At 40.1% G+C, this 11,700-nt stretch overlaps 1 long non-coding RNA gene across 1 annotated transcript; it reads right to left on the bottom strand.

Moving 5' to 3' along the window:
* Window positions 1-431: 431 nt before the first annotated feature.
* LOC118477408 lies at window positions 432-2,684 on the bottom strand. Its single transcript, XR_004858354.1, has 2 exons — window positions 2,088-2,684; window positions 432-848 (listed from the first exon to the last, which is right to left on the bottom strand). It is a non-coding gene; the product is annotated as an uncharacterized LOC118477408 (long non-coding RNA).
* Between the last annotated feature and the right edge of the window lie 9,016 nt (window positions 2,685-11,700).

Below are 11,700 nucleotides of genomic sequence, written 5' to 3'. Positions count from 1 at the left end.
TGCAAACTCCACCCTTTTTTTCTCCTCCTCTTTGTAAAACCCCATCTCCCCTTTTCAAAGTTGCCCATCGGCCACCACCTGCCTGTGACGTCACATCGTCGAGGCGTGGTTAGTAAGGTGAGCACCATCTGAGGTGATACATGTATTTTTATTATTGAAGCTAGTTGTAGTACTCGGGTCAGCATCTTTTCGTTTGTTCGGCTACCAACATTTTTAGAGAGGGAAGGTGCGTGCGTTTAGCTTTGGGGTATAGAATTTCTTTCTTCTGTTTTTGTTTTGTTTTGTTTGGATTTGTTGTTGTTGTTTTTATTTTGTTTTCTTCATTTGGTAGTTTGTGTTGTTGTAATGGGTTGTTTTAATCGTTTTGGTGGGGGAGAGGGAAGGTTGTGGAAGGGGGTGGAGGGTGGAGTTCTTTGCTTTTTTTCTTTTTACTTTGTTAAGTCTTTTAATTATCATGAAAAGAAAAGGAAAACAGAAAAGAACAAGTATTTTCTTTAAATTAAAGAAAATACACTTTACAGTCACGAAATGAATCAGAGAGTTGAGCCATGAAGCTACATAATATGCAGAGTACAAAAGCGACAAAAGTTTGATTATAAAAAATGGAAGAAAAAAAAAATTCACCAAACGACAACTACTGTGCATTTAGCAACAATTCACTTTGAACCTACTGTAATATTATCATCAGCGACGAACCCTCTTGTTCTTTCAAAACAAGCTCGAAACAAGGTCCTATCGTTGCGTACACATTACATGAAGTACATAATGTACAATGTAATGAAACTACTGTAGTTCACAAACAAGCGTCAGCCAGTAGAAACGTTCCGAACAAGAAACACCTCACGGCACTTGCAACACAATAAGGTCATATCAGTGCAGAAGATTAGAGGTGTTACAAGAGAGTAACAAACATTTAAAAAAGAAGGAGGAGAGATAAAGACGTTGCACGTGCAATACATTAATTGTTTAATGGGAAAGAAGGAAAACACCACATATGAGCACCTGCCAACCACCCACGAAGGAAATTTAAATTCGGTTTCAATTAATGTCGTGTAAAAGAGGAAAATGTACGTTTTTCTAGGATTGGGGGGAGGGGGTGGGGGGGATGCAGGCTCAGGGTTCGTGGATTTTTTTAAAGAAAGACTTTCTGTGGTTGACTGGTCGGACAAGACGGTGTCGATTCTGCTTGTTGTTATTGTTGTGGATGTCGTTGTAGTGGTTATTTTAATTGCTGTTGTTGTTGTTGTTGTTGTTGTTGTTGTTGTTGTTGTTGTTGTTGTTGTTGTTGTGGAGGTGGTGATGGCGGTAATGGTTGCTGTTGCTGTTGTTGTTGTGGTGGTGGTGGTGGAGGTGGTGATGGTGGCGATGGTGGTGGTGGTGATGGTAGTAGTCGTTGCAGTCGTTATTGATGTTGTTGTTACTGCTGTTATTGCTGATGTTGCTGTTGCTGTTTTTGTTATGATTTTCTTTAAGCGGCTTTGTCATTTATTCTTTCAAATGTGGCTCTTCATATTACGAGTACAAACAAACATAACATGTATTAGAATCCATGATGTTTTACATTCATTAGAAATAAAGAAAATGCCACAAAACTGTATACAGCTCCTCGCCAAATCGCAGGATGGGCACTGCAGATGAAGTTATAAACATTCTCTGACAGCTAACGAATGAAAAGAAGAAAATAATTCTACGTTTTTGTGTTTTTAGTTTTACGTCACTTGCGACACAGTTATTAGGTCGTGTAAGTGCCGAAGATTGAAGGTTTAACAAGACGGTAACACGCACATATAAAAGCATGAGGAGAGATAAAGACGAGATGTTTGATGGGAAAGAAGCAACAAACTACACCAGAGCACCCGTCAACCACCCAAAATCATTCTACGCCTTGAATGAAACAAATAAAAGGGAAAAACTTAGCAGCCAACGCCCCATGCCCTGCAAGATAAGATTCTTGACTGAAACAACACCACATTATTACGCGCACTGTGATCACACAAAACCTTGTTGTAGGCCAGAGTATTCCTTCCTTGAAAAAGTAACGGCAATGCACCCTGTGACCAAAACAAAGAACAAAAACCCACACATACCCTAGCTCACAGACCTCTTAGAATGACACAACTGCTTGACCGGCGATAGGGAATGAATGCCTCCCGTGAGAAAAAGTAAAAAAGTAAAGTCCACGTAATCCAAGGGAAGATCAGAGATTCTCGAGTCAGCCAATTCTATGTTACTCTCACTCTCACTCACTCTCTCTCTCTTTCTCTTTCTCCCTCTCTGCGTGCTAACCAGCAGGAGGAGATTCACCACCGTGTCAACAACACCAAGAGCCAGCTGAAAGAAGAATCGATACGAACGAACACACGATTTTACCACCCCGGCTTGTCAGATCCCGGTCCAGTTCACGACGCACACACAGACACATAAGCGCACGCGCGCGCGCGTACGCACAGACATAGAAAGAAGAGCACACACGCAGACACGTGCATTCGAACTCGCGCGCACACAGGGCGGAGTAGAGCCAGCGTCCCGACCACTCACCCGGTTCGGAAGGAGCCTAGAGACCGATCGATTTCTGGGAAGCCCCCCTCAAATTGTTGTCGCCGCAGCCGGCTTTGAACAGCAAGCTATTTTTAGCAAACGGGAAAGTGACTAACTGTAGTTTTAATCGTAGTAGAAGTAGTAGTAGTAGTACAGTATTTTAACACTTGCAGCACAAATTGGTCATAAAAGTGCCTTAGATTCGAGGTGTTACTAGGGGGTAACACAAAATAAAAATAAGGATAGATAAGGACGATAGATGTCTGATAGAAAAGAGGGTGCAAACCACACCAGAGCACCCGCCTACCACGCCCACATTGACATAATTTAAATCATTAAGGAAGCAGGCTTCGTTCCTGCCTGCGACGCTTAACCCGGGCTGAGAAGGATACATACAACATCCCTGCAGAAAGACCTGGACACTCAGTTTTCTTTTTTTAATTCCCGACTCGGGAATCGAACTCGGGTCTCCTGCGAGCAACGACGAAGCATCCTAACAACTACACCACAGACGCCAGGTACCTGAAGTGCAGAACGAGGGAAAATCATAAACATAAAGTGGAGGAAGAGCGCGCGCACACCTGGGGAGCAGGAAGTGTGGGTTGAGGAGCATACTTAAGTGTGAGCTATGAGAAATGCATTCGTAAAAGAAGGCGACCTGAGAATGTATGAGTCAAATACAGATATGAGAGAACGCGTTTTAAAAATGCGGGGGGGGGGGGGGGCCTGCAGAGTCACGACTGGGGAAAACTGGGGTGGGGTGAAGGGGAGGGGGTGGGGGAGGGGGTGGAAGAACGTACTTAACAAAGATGGAACAGTGTCCGACCCAAAAGTTTTTAGTATGTGTTTCTGAGTGTGTATGGATAGTACTTGCGCTCTAAGTGCCAAGCTAGTAATAGGAAAACACTATGGTGAAGTATGGGTTTTAATTCAAGAAGCATGGCTTCCAATAGGATTAGAAATGTGGACTTCCGGGGTGTGTGTTTGTATGTGCTTGTGCGTGTGTTTGTGTGTGCGTGCGCGTGTGTGTGTTCGTGTGTGTGTGTGTGTGTGTGTGTGTGCGTGAGTGTGTGTGTGTGTGTGAGTGTGTGTGTGTGTGTGTGTGTGCGTGCGTGTGAGCGTGTGCGTGCGTGCGTGCGCAAGTGCTATTTTGTGAGAGTTTCCCCAAGAGCTTGGCACCCATCACTGCAAACATGTGCATTCCTTATTCTTTTCCAAAAAAGAAAAGTCACAGCTGAGACACTTTTCTCAGCCTTTCGTTTTACAATGCAGTTCCATTCAAATGACACAACCCTACGAAATCCTAAACAAAAAGAATATAGGTGTTACAGCTAGAGAGAAACAACGTGAAAAGAAAAGAAGACAGAGAGATGAAAACAATAGCAGATGGTTCACAGAAAAGAAGGAGCAAACCACAACAGGAACATCCGCCAACCACCCACACTTTGAACTGTTTTACGTCCTTATATATATATATATACACTCAATGCTAGATACTTTGAAAGGCCGGCAACTTCAATTCTACTGTCCGTAGTATCAGCGTCAAGGTTCCCAGTATTGGACACGATATTCCAGTTGGAAAACAGATTTTTTTTTTAGTTTTAGTTTGCGTTTTACTACACTCGCAGTGCAATAGAGCCATTTAAATGCCAAAGATTAAAGGTGTTACAATAAGAGAGTAACAAGCACAAAAAAGCAGGGGGTGAGATTATAAGGACGATAGATGTTTGATAGAAAAGAAACAGCACACAACAGCGACCATCCGCCAACGACCCTCGCTTCGAATGTGCTTAAGAATGAGTTACCTCCTTAAATACTCAATTTTAAATCAAGAAATATCTGAGCCGTCAAAACTTCCATTTTTGAACATGAAAATATCTCCGTTGGATTTCGTAATAGAGATCCTTAACAAGAAATCTTCCCCACTGGAGTTTTTGGTTAGTTTTAGTAGAGGTTTTACGGCGCTCGCAACTGCATAAGGTCATATGAGCGACAGAAGATTAGAGGTGTTACAAGAGAGTAACAAACACAAAAAAAGAAGGAGGGGAGACAAAGACAATAGATGTATGACAGGAAAGAAGAAGCAAACCACACCAGAGCACACGCCAACCACCCACTCACCCACCGGAGTTAGAACGATTTTCTTATTTTATGCATGCAAGGCAAAGACCCTAACCTTTACTCCACAGAAGTCGGTAGAAGTCACCAAACACAGCACGTAGAACTACCTATCAAAGTATCAAGTACTTATGATCCAAGAACAGTGAATGATCCCATTGGTTTTCCTTCACACACACACACACACACACACGCGCGCGCAGTACAAACCTCGTTATATAATGCAGAAGAAATCAATGTCAGTGAGTGGGCGGTTGGCGGGTGCTCTGGTGTTTCGTTTAGATGTTTTTTATTAAGAGCTTTGTGGCGCTTGCAACACGATTAGGTCATATTATTATTGCCGAAGATTAAAGGTGCTGCTTCTAGAGAGTGACATGACATCGTACAAGTGCACAAACAAAAGGAGGAGAGAATAAGGACGATAGACGATTAAAATTTATAGGAAAGGATAAAAACCACACAAGAACACCCGACAACCACTCAACTTTGTGCTCTAGAGTAGTTTGCTCCTTCTAGTCTACTCTAAACATCTATCGTCCCTTACGTGCCTCTTTCTTTTGTGTGTGTGTGTGTGTGTGTTTCTTACTCTCTTGTAACACTTCGGCACGTATAATGTAACCTACTTACGTGTTGCAAATGCTGAAAAACTCTTTCTAAAAAAAAAAAAAACTAAAACACCATCAGCGAAAAAAGCAAAGCAGTGCAAAAACCCAAGAGCCAGTACCGCCCGTCACAACACCCACACAAAAGGCCTTGACCGGCGTATTCTTGATCTTATAAGTAAGTCTTAGGGCCGGTGGACGATCAATGGATCATAAAATTACGCGCAGTTATTGTGCCGTGCCAATAAAATATTTCGCGTGCGCTCTCTCTCTCTCTCTCTCTCTCTCTCTCTCTCTCTATATATATATATATATATATATATATATATATATATATATATATATATCTTCTTTTTTTCTTTCTCTCTCTTTCTCCCTCTCTTACTCTCTGTCTATCTTTATGATAAATTATCGCTCTCCTTCTCTCTCTCTCCCTCTCTCCTTCCCTCCCCCTTTCTTCCTCGTACTCCCTCCGCGCACGTGTGCAAGTAAATGTAATTTTTCATGTGTGTGAGTGAGTGTGTGTGTGTGTGTGTGTGTGTGCGTGCGTGCGTGTGTGTGTGTGTGTGTGTGTGTGTGTGTGTGTGTGTGTGTGTGTGTGTGTATGTGCGCGAATGTGTTCTGTCTATCTGTGTGCATGCGATTTGTACAAACCCAGACAAGAGAGACGCGTGATCTTATCATGACCCTGTAATATTTACATGCAGAGATCAGGGACTGTGCTAATCGCGTGCGTTTAGGGGACAGGGTGTGACTAATGCGCAACGTAGGCTACTAGGCTAATAGTCTAAGAATAGAAAATATACTACAGCCTTTACTGTGGGTGATTAATGAAGAAACGTATATATATATATATACCCTATTTTTATTATTACTATTATAATTATCATAATTGTTGTCGTTATTTTTGTTATTACTAGGCCTATTATTATAACACAGTCCAAGATGTTCACTTGATTAAGACACGCACTTTTCCCCTCAACAATGGGTCTGTCTTTTGTGAGGACAATTTCGACTGCATGTAATAATTTACGTAATAATAATAATAATAATAATAATAATAATAATAATAATAATAATAATAATAATAATAATAATAATAATAATAATAATAATAATAATAATAATAATAATAATAATAATAATAATAAGGAATTGTGTCTCCTTGCCATGGCGACGTGTATTGATTTGCGTCCCGTTGCCAAACTGGCATTCCTTCACAATTCTGAGTGAGTCGTGAAAGGGTGTAAAGAGAGAGAGAGAGAGAGAGAGAGAGAGAGAGAGAGAGAGAGAGAGAGAGAGAGAGAGAGAGAGAGAGAGAGAGGAGAGAGAGAGAGAGAGAGAGAGAGAGAGAGAGAGAGAGAGAGAGAAGGGGGGGAGGGATGCAAGAAAGCTTAGACTATTTTTTTTCCAAATAGTTTTTAAAAACCTAAGCCTATGAGCTAATACTAAAGGACAAAGTTCAGCTCGCGTTCAGTTGTTGGAATCCTTTAAGTAAACGAAAAAATCACGAGACCACTTGAGAAATTGGAAGGCTTTTGAGTTATTGGGTTTTATTAGAGCTTTCTATTGTTTTGTTTTGTTTTGTGTAGGCCGACGGGGTAGGGGAGAAGACGTTTCTTTTTTGTTTGCTTAATGTGAGGGTACTCTAGGGGGGGGGGGGGTTGTTTGTCGTTTTGTTTTACTCACTACTCGACACAGACAGATTTGCATAGAAATAGGCCAATATGAGCCCCTTGGATCAGCGGTGAAGTTGCAGCCTCGTATTTGTGTGAACCATGTTTTCTAGCCAATTTTTAAAAAACGCACCATAGTAACTGTAAATGTTTTACACCCCCCCCCCCCCCACACACACACACCGTGACACCCCTTTCAAACCAACCACACAGTTTAGATAATTACAAGAGGCGGGCTGCTTCGACCCTGACACTCAGGACCGACCAAGGCTGAGGAGCGGGAAACAGCATCCCAGCAGAGAGACTTGAGACACACGATTTTCTAAAAAAATCTTCCCCACTTGAGAAACGAAACCACGTCTTCTGCGTGCCACGGCAAAACGCGTAACCATTAACCCACAGGCGCCAGTCGGCTCCGCGTCTTTGGGTACAACTCCCTAGAAAGTGCAAAATATGTTAATTATTAAGGCATGTCAGAAAACTACATTCATTCCCAACAGGAAAGTTGCACTTTAACGTTCCTGAAGTCGACGCACATTACGTGACCCAAAAAGAATTTTTTTAAATAAAACTATCGGTAATAACAAGGATAATTTTTTTTTTTTTTTTAAAGGAGAAGGTGGACTCGTTGGCAACATCTAAAGGCCCGCCATCTGGCTTGTGGGTAGGTGGCCTTAATTGTCTGCGTACAATATGAGACAAAAGCTCCTCCCATTCACGGCTTGCGTTTCATTGTTTCTCTTTGTGAGAGGAGCCCCCTTTTTGTCCTGATAACGAAATAACATGGATAATGTCACAGCAAGCGATGTGTAGGAGCCTGGAGTTTGGAAAAGCATTAAAATGTATTGTTACTTGTTAGCAGAGAGTTATTGCCTCTCATTGTCGAAATAATGGTACACGGGGGTATTTGTCACCACTACAGGCTCGTCATAGGTGTAGACTAATTAAACTTTGTTCCATAATTATTCTGAGAGTTTGCTCATTTGGATTTATTGGTAAAAATGCAGTGGCATTATGGGTATAATGTCACTCTCACAGCAAGAGAAGTTTTTTTATATGGAAAATGGTATGGGTATGCGTTTAACACCTCTAAAGTTAAGACTTCAAACTGTCCAAAACAATGCTGCACGTTTAGTTTTACGGAAAAGAAAGCGACATTCTGCTAAACCTGTTTACAGATATTGCATTGGCTTCCTGTTGAGAAAAGAATTGCGTACAAGTTGGCCACCATATGTTACAAATGCTTGAATGATAATGCGCCATCATATTTCTCAAATCTGTTGAGACTGTACATTCCAAATTGCAGTTTAAGGTCATCAGCTGACAGAAAAAAATTTCATTTACCATCTATGAAATTTAAAACAGAGGGTGAAAGGGCATTTGAATATCAAGGCCCCAAGGTCTGGAATGCTTTGCCAAGTACTTTAACCTTAAGGGAAATCAAATCTTTCGAGTCATTCAAATGTCAGCTGAAGTAATTTCTGTTTTTAAATTAATTAGATGAATATTTGAAGTGATTTTCTTTCAGTCAGAACATAACGTTTTGTGTTACATGTACTGCGGTACATTGTATATTGTAAAGCGCTCAGAGCCTGTGAACTTTAATTGGGGCTGAGCGCTATATAAATGTCATTTATTATTCTTTACCATTATTATTTAATTTAACGCCTCTATCAACACTATTAGGTTTTATCTAAGAGGCGGGACCTCCGAGTTTAACGTCCATCTCCAAAAGGACCAAGCCAAATGGGGATTTCGGGTAAAAAGTGCCTTACCCAAGGACACAGAGTCCGAACGAACTGAGGCTCCAACCTTTTTGATAGGGAAATTTGAGTCAAACTTATGAACAAGGTAGTGCAGCAGAACTTTTTTCAATGCGAACTCTCTTGGGGAAAAGTAAATAAAGCAATGGTTGAGTGGAGTGAGAATGGTGAGACGTATGTTGACAATGTTGTAACTTGTATTGTTTTCTTCATTGTCTATTTGTTTTTTAATGAGTTTAACTCGAAATGAAGATAAAACAAATTAATGTCAAACACTGTTAAAGGGGGGGACACTTGAGAAGTCAGAGAAAAATAAAAATGATGACAAGAGGGAAGAAGGCAGAGACAAGAGCCGAACTAAACAAGGGTCACATTACAACTGAGACCCCGAGCCATGTGTAAAATAAAACATGAAAAAGGATTACAGTAGTACTGCCAACAAGTGTGCAAACAGTGGGTCTATTTATTTTATTTATTGAACCCCCATCCTTACAATCTAAAGGGTACTGACTGAGAGCCCCCAGTCTTTTTTTTTACAGGATGGGTGCATCTGTTCTGTAGCCTTCAGAATCCCACCAACATTTTACGTCACAACTTAAGCAGGAACTATATATAGCTAAAACCACAGCAGGAACGCTACTTCTCTCTATAGAACCCATTTCTCATCGAAAAAAACGAGAGAAAAAAAAAAAGAAATAGCCAGTAAGAAGAGATTTTTTTTGTGCTTTGCATTTCATTTGATAATTACTGATTCTGAATAAATATTTGATTTCTGATGCACATTTTATATTCTTCGTAATAGAAGGTCAGTGGGGAAAAAGATCCCACTAAACAGTCTGGCCCAAATACAGATTATTTCTACAGTAAAAACTTAAATATCTCAATAACGCTTCAATATGTACAAAACTGAAGACAGTTCAGAATGAACTTACAAAACATGTTAACATCACAACAGAAGTAGAAGTAAAAGAGACGGTCAACTAAGGGTCTGCACTAAGTAGCATAGCTCTTAACTTTATCAACACTACAAAAAATATGCTATTCAAATCTCACCATATACACAAATATATGAAAAAAGGTATTGCAGAAGACACAATGTTACCATAATATTTCTTGCGGCCTTTGCAACAATCTGTTCTCTGGACTTCTGTTGGAACCATTACATGTATTCCAAATATAATGTATGTTTCTCTTCTTTTCTTTCCATAAATATTAAGGCTTTCCAGGCAGTGTTATTATAAAGAGACAGAGCTTTTGATACATTAATTTATCAATCAAAGTGACTAAGAAGCAAGAAAGAAAGACAAAGACAATTCGATAAAACAAATTTTAAGTAAACCACATTTGCATAGCCTACTTGAGCACAACAAAGAGAACGCCTAAAGTGTCTGTAGTAAAACTATTATTGGAGAAATCCTCATGACAGGTATCCCCTCATAAGACATTTTAATTTTGACAGACACAGATGTTGGGCCAGCACTGCCATCTTTCTTTAAACAGCCAAAACATTTTAAGAAAAACAAAAAAGCAATGAGTCAATAAGAATGGCACAAATATTTTTTCAATTCCATCTTCTGGAAATTATTTTACACAGCAGTTGGGTACACCAACAAACCTTTTATAATATTTCAAAGCACATTAATTAGAGCCTAATGCCTAATAGACGTTACATAAATAAGAATCCAATCACAAACTTTTAGATTCTACCAAGTTAGGCCTCAGGTTCAGCTTCTCTGGTCTCAAAACCCATAATTTATATTTATTTGAGTTTGGGTTGTAAACATGATCCATTTGGACATGGCATGGTACTTGAGGAACCGTGTAACCGTGCCGTGATAGCTCTAGTTAGATCTAGATCTAGAAATCTAGATTCTACATCTTTTTTTTTAGATTTGAATTCTAAACCAAGACTCCAAGTCCAAGGGGACTCTTTTAGAGTCGATCTAAATCTAGATCTAGATCTAGATATAGAAGTGGAAGAGCAAGGCTAGCTGGTCTTGAGAGATTCTGGTTTTCTAGATTCTAGATTCTATAATTAGTCTTAGACTCTGGAATCTAGAATCTAGATCTAGATCTAGATCTAGACTCTAGATCTAGATTATAGATCTAGACACAAGAATCTGTTGGGAAGGCCTACTCTGATCTACAAATTTTGAAACAGAAAAATGCAAAGTACTCACCAACACCGTTGTTTTCAAGTATGGGATAACTTCCACCCTCCATCTCCATGTCAAACTACACCATCAAGAGTATACGTGCCTCTGAAGGGTAAATAAATCTCGTCGGTCAAGGAAGTAGCCAGCCTCTGCGTTATCATCTACTTATCACGCAGCACTGAAAGTAGCGGTCTTTTTACAACTCTCCAGTTCCAAAAAGTCAGAAGCAGTACCTGATGTGCGAACTCTTCGGTATTCGGATTCAGAATTAATAATTCGGGGATTCCCCGTCCACGCCCCGCCCACTTTTGTAGTGAGGCAGTTTCTAAATAATCATTATTTGTGTGTGTGTGTGTGTGTGTGTGTGTGTGTGTGTGTGTGAATGTGTGTGTGTGTGTGTGCCTGTGTGCATCTTTATCCACGTATCTGTTTGCTTAACTGTTGTATCGGCCTTTAAGTATCTTAAAAAGATAACTTTCTATCTTCATTTATTTTTCTGTCTACCCGTCAGTCTATCTTTATATTATTTGCTTTAGTCTAGCGGTGATATTGGGTTTTCCATAATATTATTATTGTTTGTGCATCTTTGTCTGCGTATCTGTTTGCTTGTAGGCCTATCTTTATATCTTAAAACATAATATCTATCTATCTATCTATCTATCTATCTATCTATCTATCTATCTATCTGTCTGTCTGTCTGTCTGTCTGTCTGTCTGTCTGTCTGTCTGTCTGTCTGTCCATCTGTCTATCTGTCTATCTATCTATCTATCTATCTATCTATCTATCTATCTATCTATCTATCTGTCTGTCTGTCTGTCTGTCTGTCTGTCTGTCTGTCTGTCTGTCT

Source organism: Aplysia californica, unplaced genomic scaffold (genome assembly GCF_000002075.1).
Source record: "Aplysia californica isolate F4 #8 unplaced genomic scaffold, AplCal3.0 scaffold00086, whole genome shotgun sequence".
Taxonomy (NCBI): domain Eukaryota; kingdom Metazoa; phylum Mollusca; class Gastropoda; order Aplysiida; family Aplysiidae; genus Aplysia; species Aplysia californica.
This window is presented reverse-complemented; position numbering and strand designations above follow the sequence as displayed.